The sequence below is a fragment of the Camelus dromedarius genome, chromosome 16 (genome assembly GCF_036321535.1).
Source record: "Camelus dromedarius isolate mCamDro1 chromosome 16, mCamDro1.pat, whole genome shotgun sequence".
Classification (NCBI taxonomy): Eukaryota; Metazoa; Chordata; class Mammalia; order Artiodactyla; family Camelidae; genus Camelus; species Camelus dromedarius.
This window is the reverse complement of record NC_087451.1, coordinates 26,796,960-26,817,490: the sequence shown is the minus strand read 5'-3', so window position 1 is coordinate 26,817,490 and position 20,531 is coordinate 26,796,960. Positions and strand designations below refer to the sequence as shown.

At 44.7% G+C, this 20,531-nt stretch overlaps 1 protein-coding gene and 1 pseudogene across 6 annotated transcripts in view; one reads left to right on the top strand and one right to left on the bottom strand.

The window, feature by feature from the left end:
• Positions 1–379: 379 nt before the first annotated feature.
• KCNJ12 (potassium inwardly rectifying channel subfamily J member 12) overlaps positions 380–20,531 on the bottom strand; it is an 89,177-nt gene continuing 69,025 nt past the window's right edge. For 3 of the 6 annotated variants that reach the window (XR_010384362.1, XR_010384364.1, XR_010384365.1), the window contains 3 exons: positions 10,289–10,341; positions 2,342–2,461; positions 380–1,175 (listed from right to left, as the gene is read on the bottom strand). The gene's annotated coding sequence lies outside the window, so the exon portion shown is untranslated. Of the gene's footprint in view, positions 1,176–2,341; positions 2,462–9,795; positions 9,935–10,288; positions 10,342–20,531 lie in introns of those variants that run through there. The other 3 variants (XR_010384361.1, XR_010384363.1, XR_010384366.1) reach the window with 3 other exon arrangements.
• On the top strand, positions 13,477–15,250 carry LOC105100609 (polyadenylate-binding protein-interacting protein 1-like; annotated as a pseudogene).

Here is a 20,531-nt window from a genome sequence, read left to right as displayed (position 1 = left end):
GATACAATATCAATATACGAAAATCGATTGACTTTCTATACACTAATAAAGAAGTTTCAGAAAGAGAAATTAATAAAGCAATTCCATTTAACAATTGTACCAAAAATTTAAAAAAAATACCTAGGAATAAAATTAACCAAGGATGTGAAAGGCCTGCACATAGAAAGTTAGAAAACATTGATAAAGAAATTGAAGAGATTGCACACAAAATAAAAGCTGTGCTCATGCACTAGAAGAACATTACTGTAACATTCACGAAGCCTAAGCAGTGTACACATTAATTGCAAACTCTACCAAATTCAAATGGTATTTTTTTTTTTCACAGAAACAGAAAACAAGAAATCCTACCATTTGTACGGAACAAAAAAGAACCTGGAATAGCCTGAGCAACCTTGAGAAGGGAGAACACAGTTGGAGGCGTCTCCCTCCCTGGCTTCACACAACATTAGGAAGCTACAGTCACAAGCAGAGATACAGTAAGATATTGGCACAAAAATAGGCACATGGACCAGAGGAACAGAATATGGAGCACAGAAAAAAAAAAAACAAAAACCATCTTTATGTTGTCAGTTAGTTCATGGCACAAGAGCCAAGAACACAAAATGGGAAAAGGACAGTCCCCTCAATAAACGGTGCCAAGAACATGGGGCACCATACCACCCAAAATGACACTAGACACTGTCTTTAGTGTTCTAAACACAAAATCAAGTAAATTAAAAAATTTTCCACATCAAGCCCCCCCTCTGCTGGATCCTCTGAAAATGGACCTCCTTAGTTGTAATCACACACAGGGAGCCTCTCCCCACTTTTTCCTCACCTTTTATTCCCACAGTGATGCTTCCTGGTGATTTTTTAAAATATTTTTTATTGATTTATAATCATTTTACAATGTTGTGTCAAATTCCAGTGTACAGCACAATTTTTCAGTTATACATGAACATATATATATTCATTGTCACATGTTTTTCTCTGTGAGCTACCATAAGATCTTGTATATATTTCCCTGTGCTATACGGTATAATCTTGTTTATCTGTTCTCCTGGTGATTCTTGAAGACATCTGGCTCCTGTCTGCGTGCACTTGGTTGGTCGAGCTTTGTCCTGAAGCTGAGACCACCAGCCCCACAAGAAGCCAGGTTCCCACAGGAGCCAAACGCACCAGTGAGACGTGTGCACCTTGAGGGTCAGAAAGACAGTTTGGCAGTTTTTTCTAAAGCTATTCAAGGCTCACCTGAGAATTCAACATTGCACCTCTAGTATTTAGACAATTGCTTTGAAAAAGTGTTCAAACAAAAACTAGCATGCAATTATGCACAGCAACTCTACTCATAATGGCAAAGCTTTAAAATATGAGGATGTCCATCCATGCATGAATACATAAGCAAGCTGGGGCACACCCATGGAAAGAGAGCAAGTGACACCCTGAAATATATCTCTTTGGCATGAAGATTACAATGGGTAGATTTCTTAAAAAATAAGACACATGAAACTCTATGATACCCAAGTCAAGACTACCTTTTGTGAGGCAAATTTACATTTATAAGGGAAATCTCAACTTGAAAAGTAATCTCCCTTTCTGTACCAGAAAAAGAAGGAAGATTAAACCTCAGGAAACTTGTCAATAGAGAAGGCTAAGATTTAAATCTACATAATGAACATAAACTTCCTTTCTTTTGGTATTAGAGAAAGATGGCATTTCAGGTGATGTCTTGGGCCATCTCAGGGAATTACTCAATTTCCTGGGCATCTCCCATGCTGAAAGTAGGCACACAAGTTCTTGAATTTGTTTGTACAATTATGTAAAAGTAGTTAATACCACAGAAATGTGTACTTGAAATGATTTCAATGAAAAGTGTCATATTATGTATTTTTAATCACAATGAAAATAATGTAGGAATGTAGTACTGATACTATTTACACCATTAATGAACACTGAAAAGCTCCCTAGTGAAAAGAGCCATAAATTTCTCCCATATCACATGGGCATCATGTGTGCTCTACATCCATCAAGGTTGTCACAGTGAGAGTCTCAGTAGCAAACCCAGAAAAAGAAAACAAGCAGCTGGACCAAGTGGTGACAGCTGAAGGGGCCGGCGGGTCACACAGTGATGTGGACGCCACACGGCTTCTTCACTGGTGGTTATATGACGGCTCCTCAGGAGACTACCCCTGTTTGGGGTAAAACACCCTACAGTATTTTGTATAAAGTGGCAACTGTGAGTAGTATTTACCATCATAGAAATTACTGGAAAGTCCATTATTTTCAAAACAACCATATCAATACCACAGCAAAGAAGCTGATAAGACAGACATCAAACCTTGCTATGGAAGACAAGGCTTACCTAGACCAAGGTCAACCAAAGTTGTGATGCTCATCGCCCTTGGAGGAGTCCACTTGCTATTAAGAGGCACTGTGGAATGAGTACACCAGGAGCCACCGAGTCTTGGATCCTGTGCACGATCTGGGATGCAGGAGAAACAGTGAGATTTTAAAATTACAATTTTCCACAACACTTAACAAACAGTTGTTAAAATAAATAAATTCAGTAAAGTTCAATATGAAATCAATGTAGAAAAATCAGTTGCATTTCTATACACTAATAATAACCCATCAGAAGGAAAATTCAAGGAAACAATCACATTTATAACTGTATCAAAAAGAACAAAATATCTAGGAATTTAACCAAGGATGTGAAAGACCTGTACTCAAAAAATTATATAGCATTGAAAAAGAAGTTAAAGAAGACAAAAATAAACAGAAAAAATATTCTGTGCTCCTGGATTGGAAGAATTACTATTATTAAATTATTGATTCTACCAAAAGATATCAACAAATTCACTGCAATATCAATATAATATTCAATGATATGTTTCATTGAAATAGAAATAATAATCCTATTATTAATATAGAACAACTAAGGACCCTGAACAGCCAAAGAAGTTCTGAGAAAGAAGGACACAGCTGGAGGCATCTCCCTCCCTAGCATCAAACTGTATCACGGAACTGTAGTAACCACAACAGTGAGGAAATAGCACAAGCACAGACACACGTATGAGAGTAACTGCATAAAGAGCCCAGAAATAAATCCACATGGCTGTGGTCAGTTAATTCATGAAAATGGGACCAAGGACATACAAAGAGGGAAGGACACTCCACACAATAAACATTGCCCAGAAAATGGGACACCATGCACCAAAGAACATCACTGGTCACCATCTCGATTGCACACAAAACTAACTAAAACCCCACAGTTTTCCACATCAACCTCTTTCTGAGGTTCCTCTGAAGACAGAACTCCCCTGAGCAGTCAGCTGCACACAGGAAGCTTCTCCCTACTTTGTCTTTTTTAACTCTTATTGTGCCTTTCACAGCAATGCCCAAGAAAACTCAGCCCATGACAGCATGGACACAGCCCCACTGTCTAGAAGATGAAGCCCTGACAGTCCTGAAGAGACCAAGCCCCTGCCGGCTGTGCAAGGGACTAAGTCCATAGGCAGAATGCACCTGCACCCTGTGGGTCAGAGGTGGATCTGGCGCCCCACTGTGAACCATAAAAAAAAGTTCAGGGGACGCTGAGTTCACAAAGCCCAGAGACCTCATCCTGAATGCAGTTCTGCTCTACGTAGTGCCTTTGGAAATCCAAGCTGAAACACAGCCAAATAGCTCACTATGTTGTCTCAAAAACTGGTTAAGGAGCAATTAATTTAAAAAACATATAGAATGAAGAGAACATAGACACAAACTACAACTGATAGCAAAATTCACTCATGATTGCCCATAGACAAATTTAAATGGCAAAACTATAAGAGTCTTAAAAGGAAAAGGGAGAAAATCTGTAAGACCTTGGGCCTGGTGATGAGTTTTAACTCACAACAACAAATGCCTGTGAACAAATCAACACAAAATTAATAATGTGGACTTTATAGAACTATAAACTTCTACTCTGTGAAAGGTCTTATTCATAAAGGCAAAAGAGAAACCACACACTAAGAGAAAGTATTTGCAAAATGTGTATCTGATAAAGGATTTGTACTCAGATTGTACCAATAAAATCTAAAACAAACAACTCCACTAAAATGGGCAAACAACTCCACTAAAACGGGTAAAGATAGAAACAAACATCAAGCTAAAGAAGGTATACAGATAGTAAATAAACATGCAAAAATATATTCAAGATCCTAGTGGAAAACAGGTATGGCCAACTTTGGAAGACAGTTTGGCAGTTTCTCCCAAAGCTAAGCATTCTCAACTTAGAGTCCCCCCAAGAGACAGCTCTTGAATTTAGACATCTGCTTTGAAAAACTGTTCAAACAAAAACATCGAGTAATGTACAGGAGGTCTATTCATAACGGCTTCGAAGCTCAAGTGGTCAGTATGCCCGTCTGTAGATGAACTCCTAAGTGAAGTAGTGCACATTCATGTCATGGGGAGCAGAATGTGCCACCCCCAAAATAGGTCTGGAGCCTAGTGACTACTACAATCTGAGTAATTTTTTTTAAAGACTCTCAGAAAACTGAGTAGAGGTTGTCACTTTGTGAGGGACATTTTCATTTTTTACAGAAATAAGTCAATTAAGTGATTAAGTAAGCGGTAGTGTCACAGGATGGAATACAGGATGTAACAAAGGATCTGTATTAGAAATGAATGAAAACACACGCTGCTGCGGTGGAGCAGAAGGTGCCAGCCTCAGTGACTGCAGGAATGAATGGAACATGTAGCCTACAGGGAAAATGTACTGCACGTAAACAGTGGGATCTGTAAGATCCATCCCACACAGGTAGGAGCTAAGAACGCTGAAACCACTCATCTGGAGCAGAATGAGAAATGAATTGAATGGACTGAAGATGGTGGGAACCAGGATTCTACTGTCTGACTGGGAGTTACAGATAAGCGGGGGGGGAGATGTACCCTGTCCATAAGATAATGGATCAAGTTGGAGGCATCAGTATAAGCCCGTCTTCTGCTTAATATGAATACAGACATTTCCACATAGAAATCTTTATAATTAGGAGTGTATACTATTGGGAAGGGGGAAATTTCACTCTCTCTCCCTCTTGACTTCTTGTGGCTGGACGAATAACAAAACTAACACAAGACAGAGCAGCAGAAGAAAAAGACATTTTAATTCCTACACACAAAACTCTCATAGAAATGAGAAGTAAGAGGTAGTGAAAACAGGCAGATTTTATACATCTAGAAAACTATAAATTTGTTAGGAATTGACAGCCCAAAGAAGTGTAACTTTTGGGTACTCAATCTAAACAGAGTTTGGGCTTGGGCTGGTAAATTAAAGAAGTCACAAGTTATGTTTATATGCGCCTCTGAACCTTTCACATGACAGGCTTATTTCCTGCTTTTAGGGAGATAGAGCGGGGGTCAGAGTGTCCCTCTTGCTTTGTCCACTTCTAAGTAACTTAAATTTAAAACACTATGTGGTTGAGGCAGATTGGAGTGGGGGGGTGGGGGGGGCGGGGGGTGGTCCCTGAGCAACAACAATACACTAAGGTGGGAACACATGCACACATTTCCTTGCATTGTCAGCTGAGAACATTTTCCTCCCATATGTAAGTTCTTAATACCATTCTTTAATTAAAGGAATCAGGACTCTTTGAAGAAATGGCTTATACTAGGACTGAGACAGTCAATATATGAGCCAGGATCATCTTCAATCTTGTATCAGAAAGTAAGGAGGTACCAGGGCAGAAAAAACCCAAAATATGGAACGACCTCAAAGGAAACAGGAGCCAATGAAAGAGTTCTCAGTAGCCAAAGCAGGAATAAACTGAGCAACCAAACCTGTAGTGCTGGATTATAACCAAAAGACTAAAATAACTATTCAGGTGTCCACAATGGTGAAGTTAAATGATGACATAGGTTGTTGGGTTTTCTTGTTGTTGTTGTTGTTGTTGTTGTTGTTGTTGTTGTTGTTGTTTAATAGATGGGATTGAATGGAGAACTCCTATGCAGAAGAATTCCTAATAATCCATGACATCCATCAAGGAGGTGGAACTAAAGCCCCCTCTCCTGAAGTGTAGGTTCCACATAGTGACCTTCTCCTGCTTAGGTCAGAAGCAAGAAAAGTCCGAGATCCCACTGCTGGGCATGTATCCAGAGCAAAATTCTAATGTGAAAAGACACATCCACTGATTTTTTTTTTTTTTTACCACAGTGGGCAACATTAAATTGGGGGGAAAATTGTGTTTTCAACAAGTGGTGCCAGGCAATTGTCTATCCAGTGAAATTTTTTCATTTCTAAGAGAAATGAAATTGGATCCCTGCTTCATACCGCATGCAAATTTAACTCAAGATACATAAAAAGCCTAAATTTAAAGTGGTAAAGTGACAATCAGCCCTCATCTGCTGATTCCACATTTGCAGAATCAGTCTCCTTCAGATAAAAAAATAATAATAATTTGAGAAATTTCCATAAAGAAAAACTTGAATTTGTGGCATGCCAGAAACTATTTAAATAACGCTATATTTTCTTCATAATTATTTACATACCATTTACATTGTATTATTTGGTATAATAATCTAGAGATTATTTTAAGTATACAGGAAGCTGTGCTTAGATTATTTGCCAATACTACACCACTTTATATAATGGGCTTGAGCACCGACAGATATTTAGTATCCACAGGGTGTCCTGGAACCAATACCTCACAGATAGGGAGGGAAGCTGCATAAACTCTCAAAGAAACAATGGGGATAAGTCATCATGACCTTGAAGTTAGCAATTTTTCTAGATCTGATAGCAAACACAAGCAAGGAAAGAAAATAATAAATTGCCTTTCCTCAAAATTAAAGATATTTGTACATCAAAGATGTTATCCAGAAACTGAAAAGACAGCACACAAAATCAAAGAAAATATTTGCACATTATATACTTGAAAAAAATTTTATCAAGAATATATCAAGAACTTTCACAATTCATAAAAAGACAAAACAAACCCAATTTTTAACATGGTAAAAGGACTTAAATACACCCTTCTCTATATGTAAACTTAAAAAAAAAAGTACAGTATATTGTATATATGTATTTACATGCAATATAATTATATGTGCAGTCAAACAGTAATAATCTACCTGATAAAAGTGAAAAACAAGAAAAACCAATAAATAAATAAAATTAAATATTTTTTAAATAGACCCATCTCCAGACAAGACAAATAGTCAACAAGCACATGAAAACATGTTTAAAATCAGTTGTGATGGAAATGTAAGTGAATACCATAATGCCATGCCGTTTCAAGCACACTAGAAGCCCTACAATCCAGAAAACTAAAAACAAATATTGGCAAAAATGTACAGAAATTGAAACTTTTAAACATTACTTGAAAAATTGGAAAATGGTACAGCCCATGTTTCCAGTTGGTCATTCCCTCAAAAAGATAAAAATACAGTTACCTTATGGTTCAACAACTACACTCCTAGATATAGACCCCAAAACATTAAAAATAGGTGTTCAAACAAAAAAAGGCACACAAATATTCACAGCAGCACTATGTGCAATGGCCCCAAAGGTAGAACAATTGAAATGTCCATCAAAGGCTAAACAGATAAACAAACAGGGTGCATCCATAAACTGCCATATTATTCTGCCATATGAAGGACTAAAATGGTGCAGCCATGGTGGAGAACCATACAGGAGTTCCTCAAAAACTTACACATGGGGTTGACGTGTGATCCATCAATGCCACTTCAGGATATATGTTCAAAATATTTGAAAGCAGGAACTGGAATAGAAATGGGTACACCCATACCCATGGCAGCACTAATCACAACAGCAAAAGGTGGAAATAACTCACCTGTCCATCAGCAGATGAATGGATAAACTACATGTGGTGTATACACAATGGGATACTGCACAGCCTTAAAAACTAAGGAAATTATGACACATGCTGCAACGTGGATAAATCTTGAAGTCAATATGCTAAGTGAAATAAGCCAGACACAGAAGGACAAATATTATAGGATTCCCCTTGTACAAGGCATCCAGAGAAGTCAGATACAGAGACAGAAAGAGTGTCACTGCCAGGGGCTGAGGAGAGTCAGTGTTCACTGGACACAGGGCTTCCTTCACCTGGGGAAAATGAGGAAGTTCTGGAGATGGATGATGAGGCATCTGTACAACAACGTGAATCTAGTTAAGCATAGTTAAATGGGTTAAGTGATAAATGTTACCTTCTGTATTTTTAATGACAATGAAAAATGTGAATGAATCACTAATGATTCAAACTGGATACAGATTGAAAACATTCTAAGTGAAAGGAGACACACAGAAGATGCCACCCGGATCGTACTCATCTTGTGTGCTTTAAATCCATTAAGATTTTGAAAAAGAGGAAAACTCTCAGTAACAGTTTCAGAAAAAGAAAACTGGCACAGAATGGAAAAGGGGATTTTCATTAGTTGGGGCAAAGGGGAAGGCTGAAGTGGGCCTGTGGATGGGATTACAAGGTGAACCATAAAATTTCTTCATTTGGGGTTTATGTGCTGGTTCCCTGGGGGAGTATCCCAGTGTTAGATAAAACCCACAGGAGTATTTATGTGAAGTGGCAAATGTGAGTACTGCAAAATGCTATTTAAAGTATTTTATAAAGAACTTTATAAGAAACTTTATTAAAAACTGTTACTTTTGAAAACAACCATGTCAACACCACACCAAAAAAGCAGAGAAGACATCAGATTTCCTCATAGAGGCCCATCCTTAACGTGACCCAGTTCACCCAAAGTGCTGATGCTCATCGCCCTTGCAGGCATCCACATGTAATTTAGAGGCACTGTGGGAAGATTAGGAGCCACTGTGTCTTAGGTGCTGTGGGGGACCTGGATGGAGTTCAAACAGGGTGAATTCTGATTTCTAGTTTTCCACATCAAACCATCAAAAACCTGTTAGAACTAATAAATCATTTCAGTAAAGCTACAAGGTACAAAATTAATACACAAAAATCAGTTGCCTTTCTATACATTAATAATGAAACATCAGAAAGAGACATTTTTTAAAATCCCATTTACAATTGCATCCAAAAAAATACCTAGGAATAAATTTAACCAAGGGTGTGAAAGACCTGCACACTGAAAATTCTAAGACACTGAGGAAAGAAACTGAACAGACACAAATAAATGGAAGGATATCCTGTGCTCGTGGACAGAAAGAATTAATGTTGTTAAAATGTCCATTCTACCCATGGCAGTGCTCAAACTCAAAGCAAGCCTCATCAAATCATTATGCCCTACACCAGAAAATAACAGAACATCGTGAATTGACTATACTTCAATAAAAAAAAAAAAAAAACTTCAGTGGCATTTTTCACAGAAACAGAACAAACATTCCTAACATACATGTGGAAACACAAAGGACCCTAAACAGCCAAAGAGATTCTACAAAAGGGAAACAGGCTGGAGGCATCTCCTTCCCTGACTTCACATGGCATTACAAAAGCACAGTCACCAAAAAGGTGTGGAATTGGCACAACCATAGGGACATGGACCAGAGAGAGTCTGCAAACAAACCTACAGGGATGTGGTCAGTTAATTCACAAGAAAGGAGCCAGGAACCTGCACCGGCGAAAGGATATTCCCCTCGATGAATGGTGCTGGGGAAACTGGACACCACACGCCAAAGAAGGACATGGCACACTGTCTGCACCACACACAGAATCTGACTAAAACCCACAGCTTCCCACATCCAGCCCTTCCTCCCCCAGGGCCTCTGACGATGGCCTCCCCTCAGCAGTCAGCCCCTCACGGGAAGCTTCTCCTCACTTTCCCTCACTTTTCCTTCCTCCTCACCTTCCCTCAGTGCAGCACCTCCTGTTGGATCCTGAGGAGACGGGGCTCCTGTCAGCGGGGACAAAACCCCCTGTTGTCCCAAAGCCCCGGCAGGTCCAGAGGAGATGCAGCCCCAGGCAGCTGCGCAGGACGCCAGATCCTCAGGCAGAACGCACGTGAGTTCCCGCCACAGCTGGGGGAGGCGGGCTCCGGGCCCGGCCAGCCAATGGGGAAGCGCGGGCCCAGCCACCCTCACAGCCAGCCGAGGCCCCGCCCTGACCGCGGCTCTGCTCAATCCTTTACACTGGAAATTCAAACTGAAATAGAGCCAAATGCCCATAACTTCTCCAAATACTTCAGAAACAATTAACTCGAAGCCATACGGAATGAAGTGAACGGACACAAACTTTAAACCTTACACCCTTGTTTGCTGAACTTTCATGACAACCTGCCATAAATGACTTCCTCCCTCCCCCAGGCCTCGCTTTTGTTTTTAGCTGAAGGTGATACTTACGGTGATGCCTCTGGCCATTTCAGGGAGTGAGTCAGTGTTCCTGGGTGTCTCCCCTGTATACAGGAGGTATACACGTTATTAAACTTGCTTCTTTTTCTCCCTGTAATCTGTCTTATTAGGGGGTGGGGGGCGGTGTTAACTAAAAGCCTAGAAGGGGAGAGGGAGAACTGGTTTTCCTCCCACACACACGCAGTGGAATACTCCTCAGCAATAGAAATTAAACCGTCAACCCACGAAAAGACACGGGTAAATCTTACTTGTATATTACTAAGTGAAAGAATCCAGTCTGAGGAGACTGCTCACAGTAGGACCCTATTTAGGACAATTATGGAAAAGGCAAAACTACATACATAAGCAGATCATGGGGTGGTGGGGGGGTTTGAAGTATTCCATGTGAAACTTTAGGTTGGTGTCACTATGATTTTGTCTAAGCCCATACATTTGTACAGCCCAAAGGTCAATCATAATCTATTCAAATTTAGCGGTTTAGGGTGTAGCAGCATCGCAGGATGGAACACACAATGTGACAGAATTTAACTGTATTAGAAATGGGTGTAAAAACTCACAGTCGGTGGTGGGCAAGAGGTGCCAACCTAAGTTAACTTTGGAAATGCACAGAATCATTCTGCAAAGGCAGAATGGACCACTGTTAACCTGTGGGCTTTGTATTATAAAGTCCTTTCCAGGGTGTAGTGGCTAACAATTCTGAAGCCACTGTGAATGGAACCTGGAAAAGAGAGATGAGTTGATAAAGGGCAGATGGTGGGAACCAGGCTCCTCGCTGTGGGAATGGGAAGTCACAGATGAGCAAGGGGAGAGCCTTGGCCCTCATACTCCTGGATCTGAGTTTCCTAGGTGGATGGCGTGGGGAGTGGACTGGCCAGGGGAAGGCACAGCTCTTTACCATGGGAAGGTCCTGCAGATGTAGGAACCTCACACCCCTTCCTTCCCCCCATACCTGCTGGAAACACCCAGACCTTTGAAATCAGCCAATGCAGCTTTTCAGACATTCTCACCCTGAGGCAGATAAAGGAGCCTGAGGGTCTTGCACTGCTACCCAGCTGTCCCAGAATCCAGGCCCTGGAGGGTGGAGCCAGGATGGGGTAACTGGATCTCTGACCAGCACGTCAGAGCAAGGAAGAAGACCAGTCCTGACAGCAGGGGTCTCCTAAAGCCTGTGAGCCCAGTGCCCTGATGGGGTTCATTCCCTGTGGGGACATTGCAGTGGTTCTGTTTTCCACCTGAGCCCCTTGGATGAAGCCAGGGCAGAACTGGACTCAGGGATCCCCTGGCAGTGTTTCAAACTCTGACACAGTGGCTTTACAAAGGAACAGGAGAGTGAAGCTGAGCACCTGACAGCCACTCCTCTCCAGCTCTGAGCTGCTTCCATCAGGACCACAGTCCCCTGCATGGAGTCTGCTGTAACCCACCTGCCCCCACCTGGGCTCTCCCCTTCCTCCCTGGACCCCTCTCCCAGGCCAGATGCATCTGTCCAACCATTGTACCCCCCTCTCGCCTTGAGGCTGACAGTCCCCTCACAGGACTGTGATCCTGCCACTCCCCAAATCCCAGGAGGCAGCCCTGCCTTCCCTGGTTGCTGAGCCAAGACACCTGGGGCTTCCCAATCCCCCACTTTCCTTGTGCCCTGGTGAATTTCAGCTCTCCCTCCCAAAATCCCAGGTGGTGGTTTGCAGAAATTGACAACCAATCTAAAATTCATGTGGAAAAGGCCAGGGGCTCAGAATAGATCAAGGAATCCTGACAAAGAAGAACAAAGTTGGAGGTACGGAAAGCCAGGCAGAACCCCACGGTTGGTGTAAAGACACTTTCAGCTGAAGACACCTGAGATTCAACAGATGCAGGAGAAAGCTTTTCTTGGAGCTCCCCTTGTCTGAATAAAAGCAGAAACTTCTGAGGAATGACTACAGCTACCAATTACCTCATCAGAGTGTCTTCTACACTCAGGAGAGAGACCAAGTCCCCTCTGAACATATGCCCCAGAGTCGCTCACACTTTTATTGGTCCCTGTAATGCCTGGGCCTGTGTTGGGCAATAGGCAGCCAGAGCCAAATGTTAGATAATTTGTACAATAAAGGGGCAGATAGTTTATATGCTAAAGCAGACTACTGTTACTACTTAACATTCTCTTCCCAAATCTAAGGCGACTCAAAGGTAACTAAGGAAACAAGTGAATGCTTCAGGAATGGAAGCAGAGAGCAAAATGAGATCTTTCTGTTGCTGTCTCTTCTTTTAAGCCAAAAATTTCCACTTTAAAGGTGAGGAAATTGAAGCCAGAGAGAAGAAAATCTGCATGTAAGGTCCAAATCAGTGCGCAACTAGAAAAATGACCAAACATATGAAGCACATGTTTTCAGGAACTACACATCAGGTAGAAAGGACTGTGACCCTTGAGGGAAGAGATATAAAGTGGTCCTGCTGTGATGGTTTAAATAGGCCCACAAAGTCCTTCATCATTTCTTCAAGAGGGAGAGCCTAATTCCTCTACCCTTGAGTGTGGGCTGAATTTGGAGTTTTGCATCTAACAAACAAAAAGTCACATGACATAGCCAGAAATAGAAAGGAAAATGCTATATGATATCACTTATATGTGGAATCTGGGGGAAAAAAAGGGGGGGGGGACACAAATGAACTTAATGACAAAACAGAAATAGACTCACAGACATAGAGAACAAACTTATGGTTACCGGGGGTAAACGGGGTGGGAAGGGATAAATCAGGAGTTCAAAATTTTCACTTCTTGGGGAGTTATGGAAATGTTAGCTATCTTGACTGTAGTGGTCATTTCGTGGGTGTGCACATCTATCAAAATTCATCAGATTGTACATTTGAAATATGTATGGTTTACTGTACAGGAAACATACCACAGTAAAGGTGTTAAAAACTAAAAATAAAATAAATATTAAAAAGCTTGTGATGTTTGGAACTTTGGAGAACAGGTCTAAGGCATAGGATATTCCTCCTTGCTGTCTCTCTCGGTTCACAGACTCTGGGGGATGCCTGGAGCACACACTGAGCACACTCAAGCAAACACATGCAGGGAACCAGGAGGAACTCCCTTCACCAGCAATAATGTACCAGGCAGAGGAGTAACACTCACCTTAGAGGCAGATCCTCTGGCACCAGATGATAATGATGATGATGACCTGGCTGCAACCTCATGAGAGGTCATGAGTCAGAACCACCCAGGTAACCCCCTCCAGGATACTGAACCCACAGAAACTGTGGGAGAACATATACGTTTGCTAAGTTCATAAACTGCACGGTAATTTGCTACGCAGCATTACATAATTCCTACAAATTTTGGTACCTATAGCAGTGGGCTGTTATAACCAAAACCTAAAATGTGGGAGTGGCTTTGATAACAGGCAGTGGGAGAATGAAAAGGATTTCAGAAGTGTTAGTGAAAGCTTGACGTGGTGTGAACATACTATTAATAGAAGTCCATATTTTGAGGAGGCTGTTGTTGAAGACTTAAAGGATAGTATCAAAAAAAATCTGACTACAAACTACAGGAAAGAGGATCTTTGTTATGCCGTGTCAGAAAGTTTAGTAACACTGTTCTGAGAGTAATGTGGAAAGTTCAAAATGAGCCCAAGCATTGGGTGAACTAGCTAAGATTTCCAGAAAATACTGAGTGTCTCCTTGCTGCTTCTTCCTTGCTGCTTCCACTAAATGGCAAAAAGGAGAGAGAGAACTAAAAGAAGGACTATTAAACAAAAAGGGGCCAGGACTTCATGATTTGGGGAATTCCGTCTCTCCAGATAACATAACATGCTAAAATTTAGAAATGGACTATAGGCACTTCTCTCCGAGAACCACCCTGTAGGGGAACCCTCCTGGGAACAAGCCGAGTTCACAGGTGACACCCCACTGCAGAGCTCAGGGTCAGCACTGGTAAGCCCCGGGTGGTTGTGGCCCCTTATTCACATCAAAGCTGTCTGTGAACACCCCGAATTTTACCCTCCAATTTGTTCCTCTAATTATACAGAGTCCTACTGGGATGGTTGTGAGGATTGTCCCACTCTATATGAATATGTTCAGGACTTTTTGAATCATCTTACAAACCACTTCATAGGTTTGGAAAGTGAAACTGAACGGTTTGCAGAGACAGTGAATGGCTGTGTTAAAATATATGATGTTTTGCAAGAACACGGGGAAGTTATGTATCAACAGGCCATTTCTATCTCAAATCCCCTTACGTGGGAGCTAGCAATTGTCAACTTCCAGAGAGTGGCAGTTCCAACCAATTGCTACTTTAAAGATGCCAGAATTAATATTAAGTTAGGGAACAAGCTGCAAAAAGAATGAAGTGACTTGAAAACGATTCCACATATTTGTACTGTTCCTGGAAGAATTTTATCTTAACCTGGTGATCAAGGAAACAAATGGACCAGGTTATGAGAGCAGGTCTTCTTCGGGAGATGCTGGATGCCCTTTTATCTAACCCTCCAGAAAACAATTTAAATTGTGCAGTACAGTTACTGAAGTTGACAGGGTCAGTTTGGAAGATGCTGGAAGGATAAAGGAAAGACTGGTATGCAAGAAATTATTCGGAGAATTGAAAATGTCATCCTAGATGCAAATGGACGCAGAGATGTAAATCAGACGCTCATGAAACTTGTAGAACGCTGGTCAGGTAACTGGGGCGGAGCCCATGCACCTCAACAGAGAAGCGGCACCTGAAAGTGAGACTATGCTATGCGTGAAGCGATGTTCTGCGCATCTGGTGGCTCTCCTTTCCCTGCAGTTCATCCAGCTTGTCGGGAGAAGTATTGAGTACTTGAAAGAGATGACTTTTTTCCAGATTATGAAGAAAATGGAACAGATTTTTCAGAGGCTGGTGATCCACACTTGGATGATACTGATGATGAGATGGACTCAGAGATCGAAGAAACTTATGAACAGCTTGGTTTGGCATCAGAGCATAAGCAAAAACAGTAAAGCTAAATTTCAGCATATCAGTTTCACAAAGCTATTTAGCTTGTGGTGACTTAACAGAACACAGGAAAGAAAGAACATGTGTTACTCTTATACCAAGTCAAGGATGTTGAGTTATGTTGCTAATGCACACAACTTTAATTTTGTTTAACAGTATCTCCCAAAATAACCTTTATTACCTCTCCCGGGGGGGGGGGGGGAAGGATTCTAAACAAAGATAAAATACAGGGTATGGTCAGGAAAATATATGTGAATGGAAAATCGTTTGTTAAGACAGCAGAAATATCAAAGTGGCGCCTCAGAGGACATTACAGAATGCAGTCAGACAAAAATCTCACTAAAAAGACCAACTCATATCAAATAAGGAGTCCTAAGTAGCTAGTGAATATTCCTAAAGACTGTAGACTGTCAACTTGCATTTAAAAAACACAAGCAATTCTGAATTTTTTCACAATTACACACTTCAGAACTTTTCATACAAAGGAAAAGACACAAGATACATCAAAACTTTGAAGTATCAGACTCTGTTGCCCCACGTTCACTCCCCGCCGCTCCCTTGAGTGGAACCCAATTACTCTTATCTAAGTTTCAGGAGGAAGCTGCATAGAGAAAAACACAAAGACTGACCAACTAGGCCCAAGACTGCAGAGGATTTGACTTCCAGTCAACCTTGAGCCTTATTACCGGCTCATTGTAATATATTAGTATGCTAAGTGACATACCCAACAGGACCATGACAGTTGACAACTGCTATAACGACAACCCAAAACTCCCATACAAGGATTGAAAAGGAGTTGCATCAGTGTGGGTCCAACCACATCCTTGTTAAGTCATGAATATTCCTCCCACTCTTTCAAATCTCCACCCACTCCACCCTGACCAGACCCCACCCACCCACCCACCCCACCCCCGCCACCCTTCCCCTTCACTTTGACCTTCCTATATATTTGGTGTCTCCAACTGAATTGGGTTGAGAAGCTGATTTGCGAGCTAGGTTACCACTTTGCCAGTCTTTGGCCGTTGAATAAAGCTTGTGCTGTTCCTGTCTCAGCATCTGTCTCATTATTGGCTGCGTGAACCTGATCAGACAAAGAACTTCCCTGGCCGATGCAAGGGGGTCCTGGCCCTGGCTCAACCAACTGAGTAACGAACTGGAGGGAGAAGCAAGAGGGTGCCAGGCTAGAAAGGCCTTCCCACCAGGTGGAATGGTTCTCAAGCCCTGGGGCTGGCAGGAAAGTCACAGAGGTTCAAAGATTGGGCTGGGCAGAAACCTGGGGTATAGGCGCCGATGCCTCTGGCGCCAGGTGACCATCACTGACGTAAGAACCTGGATGCCAGCGGAAAGGACTCGGGGCCCCACAGGAGCACACAGAGATGCAGTCTAGCCGGCAACTGGGGGAGTCCCCGGACCTCAGTCCGCCCTGCGAAAACTGGGGACAGGCCCATGGCGCCCAGTTTGCCCAGGTCACTGCAGGCCCGCACTCGGGTCCTCGTCGCCCACCTTCCCGGGAAGAAAACGAAAGCAGGAAAGGGTGACGCCAGAGTGGCCACCAACCAGGTAACAAACTGCAGGCTTGTAAAAGTCTCCGCTGCCAATGAGCCATATTGGGTTAGTGTGGTCCCTGGTATAGCGTTCCTGGGCCGCGCGGAGGATTCTGGGCGCTGTAGTCCCTGGATGAGCGGAAACACTGACGATTCTGGGTACTGTAGTCCTGGGATTGGCAGAGATGCTGAGGGTCCTGGGTACTGTAGTCCGCGGATTGGGTGGCAGTGAGGAGCGGGTAACAAACTGATACCTCTGAGCACTGCAGCCCCATGCTTAGGGGAGGGGGCACGCGCGGATTCTGGGCACTGTAGTCCCCAGAGAAGCAGAAACACTGAAGATTCTGGGTACTGTAGTGCCCAGGTGGGCAGCATGTCAAAGATTCTGGGTACCGTAGTGCAAGGGTGGGCGGGAAAGCCAAGAATTCTGGGCTCTGTAGTCCCCGGATGAGCGGAAACGCCAAGGGTTCTGGGTGCTGTAGTCCCAGGATGGGACACACCAAGGATCGTGGGTACTGTAGTTCCAAGCCACATTGAGGATTCTGGGCACTCTAACCCCAGGATGGGGGCACATCGAGGCTTCTGCATACTGTAGTCCCAGGCCAGGCAGGGGATTCTGGGTGCTACGGTCCCAGGCCTCTCGAGGCACTTTGGTCGCTGTCCCTGTTCCCTGTCTCTCGTGCTGACAAGCAGGACTCCCCACTTCCCTCTCCTGTGTGCTTTTCCCGTGGGAAAAGAGGGCTATGCAAGGCTGATCCTGTGGCGAGGCCTGGTGGGGCAGAGCACTTACAGGCCTCAGGCCCAGTATTTCTGCTAGGGGGAGGGAAAGGCGATGGGGTGTGGCGCCGCCAAGGACCCCAGGTCAGGGTGCCACCTGGTTTATTATCCCTCTTAGCAAGCTAAGAGGTTGCGAGGCAGAAGGCCCTTTTGTCAACCCCATGGATGTAGAGAATTGAAACATCCCAAGGTGCTCTCTACACTGCCCAAGGAGCTGTTGAATTGCCCAGCAGCATAGTCAGCTTAGTAACTGGCAACAGGGGTTGACAGGACCAGGCTGGCCTGAGCTGGAGGACCATGAATGCCTGCCCAGATGGTCAGAGGTCAAGGGCTGTCCTGCCTGACTTGACTATCCCTTGATGCCCACTCAGATGGGACAAAAGGTCCAGCTAGTTCCAGGAGGGGACCACCAGCCCTCAGGAAGGGAGCACATGGTGGCTGGCAGGTCCCTCCTCCCAGTCCTGTGTACATCCACACTTGCCTACTGAGTGTCCTCGGTGCCAACACTGTGCTGGAACCTGGGGCTGCACAGGCAGAGCGGGGACAGCAATGCCTTGCCCAAGTGAGAGGGCAGAGGAAAACACTGTGTGGCTTCTGAGGCTCCACAAGCCTTGACTGAGATTGAGTTGGATTTGAAACAGTCAGTGACAACTGACATTTCATTCTTCTCTCAGAGCCCAGGACTCGGGGGGCAGAAAAACAGTGGTACAGTCAACTCCCTGACTCATGTGTGATGCTGGGCTAATCCTGCCAATCCTGGGGACGTGGGCGGTCCCTGCAGTGGTTCTGTTTTCCACCTGAGCCCCTTGGATGAAGCCAGGGCAATAGTGGGCTCAGGGGTCCCCTGGCAGTGTTTCAAACTATGACACAGTGGCTTTACAAAGGAACAGGAGAGTGAAGCTGAGCACCTGACAGCCACGCCTCTCCAGCTCTGAGCTGCTTCCATCAGGACCACAGTTCCCTGCATGGAGTCTGCTGTAACCCACCTTCCCTGACCTGGGCTCTCCTCTTCCTCCCTGGACCCCTCTCCCAGGCCAGACACATCTTTCCATCGACTACATCCCCCTCTCACCTTGTGGCTAACAGGCCCCTCACAGGACTGTGATCCTGCAGCTCCCTACACCCCAGGTTGCTAAGCCCAGACACGTGCGGCCTCCCAGTCCCCCACTTTCCTTGTACCCCGGTGACTGTCAGCTCTTCCTCCAGAGTCTATGGCCAGTCCCCACAGTACTTCCCAGCTACAGCCCTGGCCCAAGCTGGATCTTGTGCCCGGCTCCTTCATCAGGCCCTGACAAAACTCCTGCCCTCATGATGCATCTCACATCCAGTCCCAACGTGGGCTTTCTGAAGCATCAATGAGATGGTGACTCTCTTCCACCTGTAGTTCGCCAGTTTCCCCACTTTGGCTGGGCTGTCTGCTGAAAGGGACGTTTGCTGAGGTCCTGAGAGTCCCCGGCACCCCTGCTAGGCTGCTGGTTCCTGGGTTCCCTGACACTGAACCTCAGCAGGCCAGATGGCACAGCCCAAAACCCCAGAATTGCACACCTCAGGAGGGGGCTGGCACTGTGGCTGCTCCATCAAAGAGAGCAGAGAAGGGATCCCCAGCTGGGACACAAACACTGCACGGTAGCCTCTCCCTTACCATCACATCACACCCATGGGACATGAGGGAGGGAGGGACTGAGGCTAGTGTTAGTTCCTCTGCAGGGTGGTACCGGCTCAGTTGTGTCCTCTCAGATTCACGTACTCAAGGGGCTCCAGAAAACTGCACTCCTGGGGCTTCCCTTCCACTCCCTGTATCTTTACCGTTGGACATTCTGCCGTCGGGTGTTCAAGACCCAGGAGGTGGTGGTCAACCTTCTCACCCCCTAAGGTCAGGGTCAGCCGAGGCTCCTTGGGGGTAATTTCCAGGGTGCTGAGGAGCCCCTGGGCTCTTCCAGTCCTCTTCTTCCATGTGTGTGACCAGCAAGGATGGCCAAGACACAGCAGTCCACTTAGCTTCCTCCCACAACTGTGGGGCACCCCCTTCCAGTGGTCCTGCTGCATGCAGTGTGCACACTGATGGCTCTGAGCCCCTCTCTCCACTGTGGGTGTGGTCTCTGAATCCTGGGACACTCAACGATGTTGCAGGGCCCCTTCGGGGGGAGTGGGGGCACCATCGTCCCTGGGCATCAGTGACCCTGAATCGCTAAACCCAGAACATGGCAGTTGGTCCTGCCATCTCTCTTCCTTTGCTTCCACCTCCAGACTCAAATGGTCAAACACCCAAAGTGCTGCCCCTCTTAAGTCAGGGCCTAGATGTTCCCAGACTGACTCTGGGGCTGTAGGAGCTGCTGGTCCAGGTGGGTGCTCTCAGCAATCCCTGGAGACAGGATGAAGGGGAGTGGGAGTAGGGGTTCTCCAACCAGATACATTGCCTGAGAGCCTCTCTGGCAGTCAAGGAGGCTTGTTCACAAAGGGCTTGCCCCTCTCCATTACAGGTGGTAGGGCAGGGAGGCCAAATGCCCACTTGGCATGTGTCCAGTTCTCTGTACTCTCAGCTACAAGGACCCAAGGACTTTGGATGACTTGGGGGTCCTCTACTTTCCCTGGCCAGGCACAGTGATGGTCCTGAAATCTGTCATATTCGTGTCTCAGAGGAGGGACCCCTAGGGAGCTGTGATGGAGGATAGGAGGGGAGACCTACCTGACAGAGACGTGCACCCTGGCCCGGGATGGCAAGTTTGGGTGAGACAGATCCACACAAAAGATGTGCCCTAGAGGTGGGAACGTTGCAGGGGCGGGGGCCATGAGTGTTTCTCAGTGTGCCTGCTTACATGGACATTTGCTTCTGGGCAGCAGGGGGCCCAGTGCTCATCTACCCTGGTCTGTGACTGACTTCTGCTCCCATGGGAGTCTTAAGTGGTGAGCACCATATTGGCCTTTAAGTGCTCAACCCGCGCCCACAGTTGTGGCAAGGATTTCC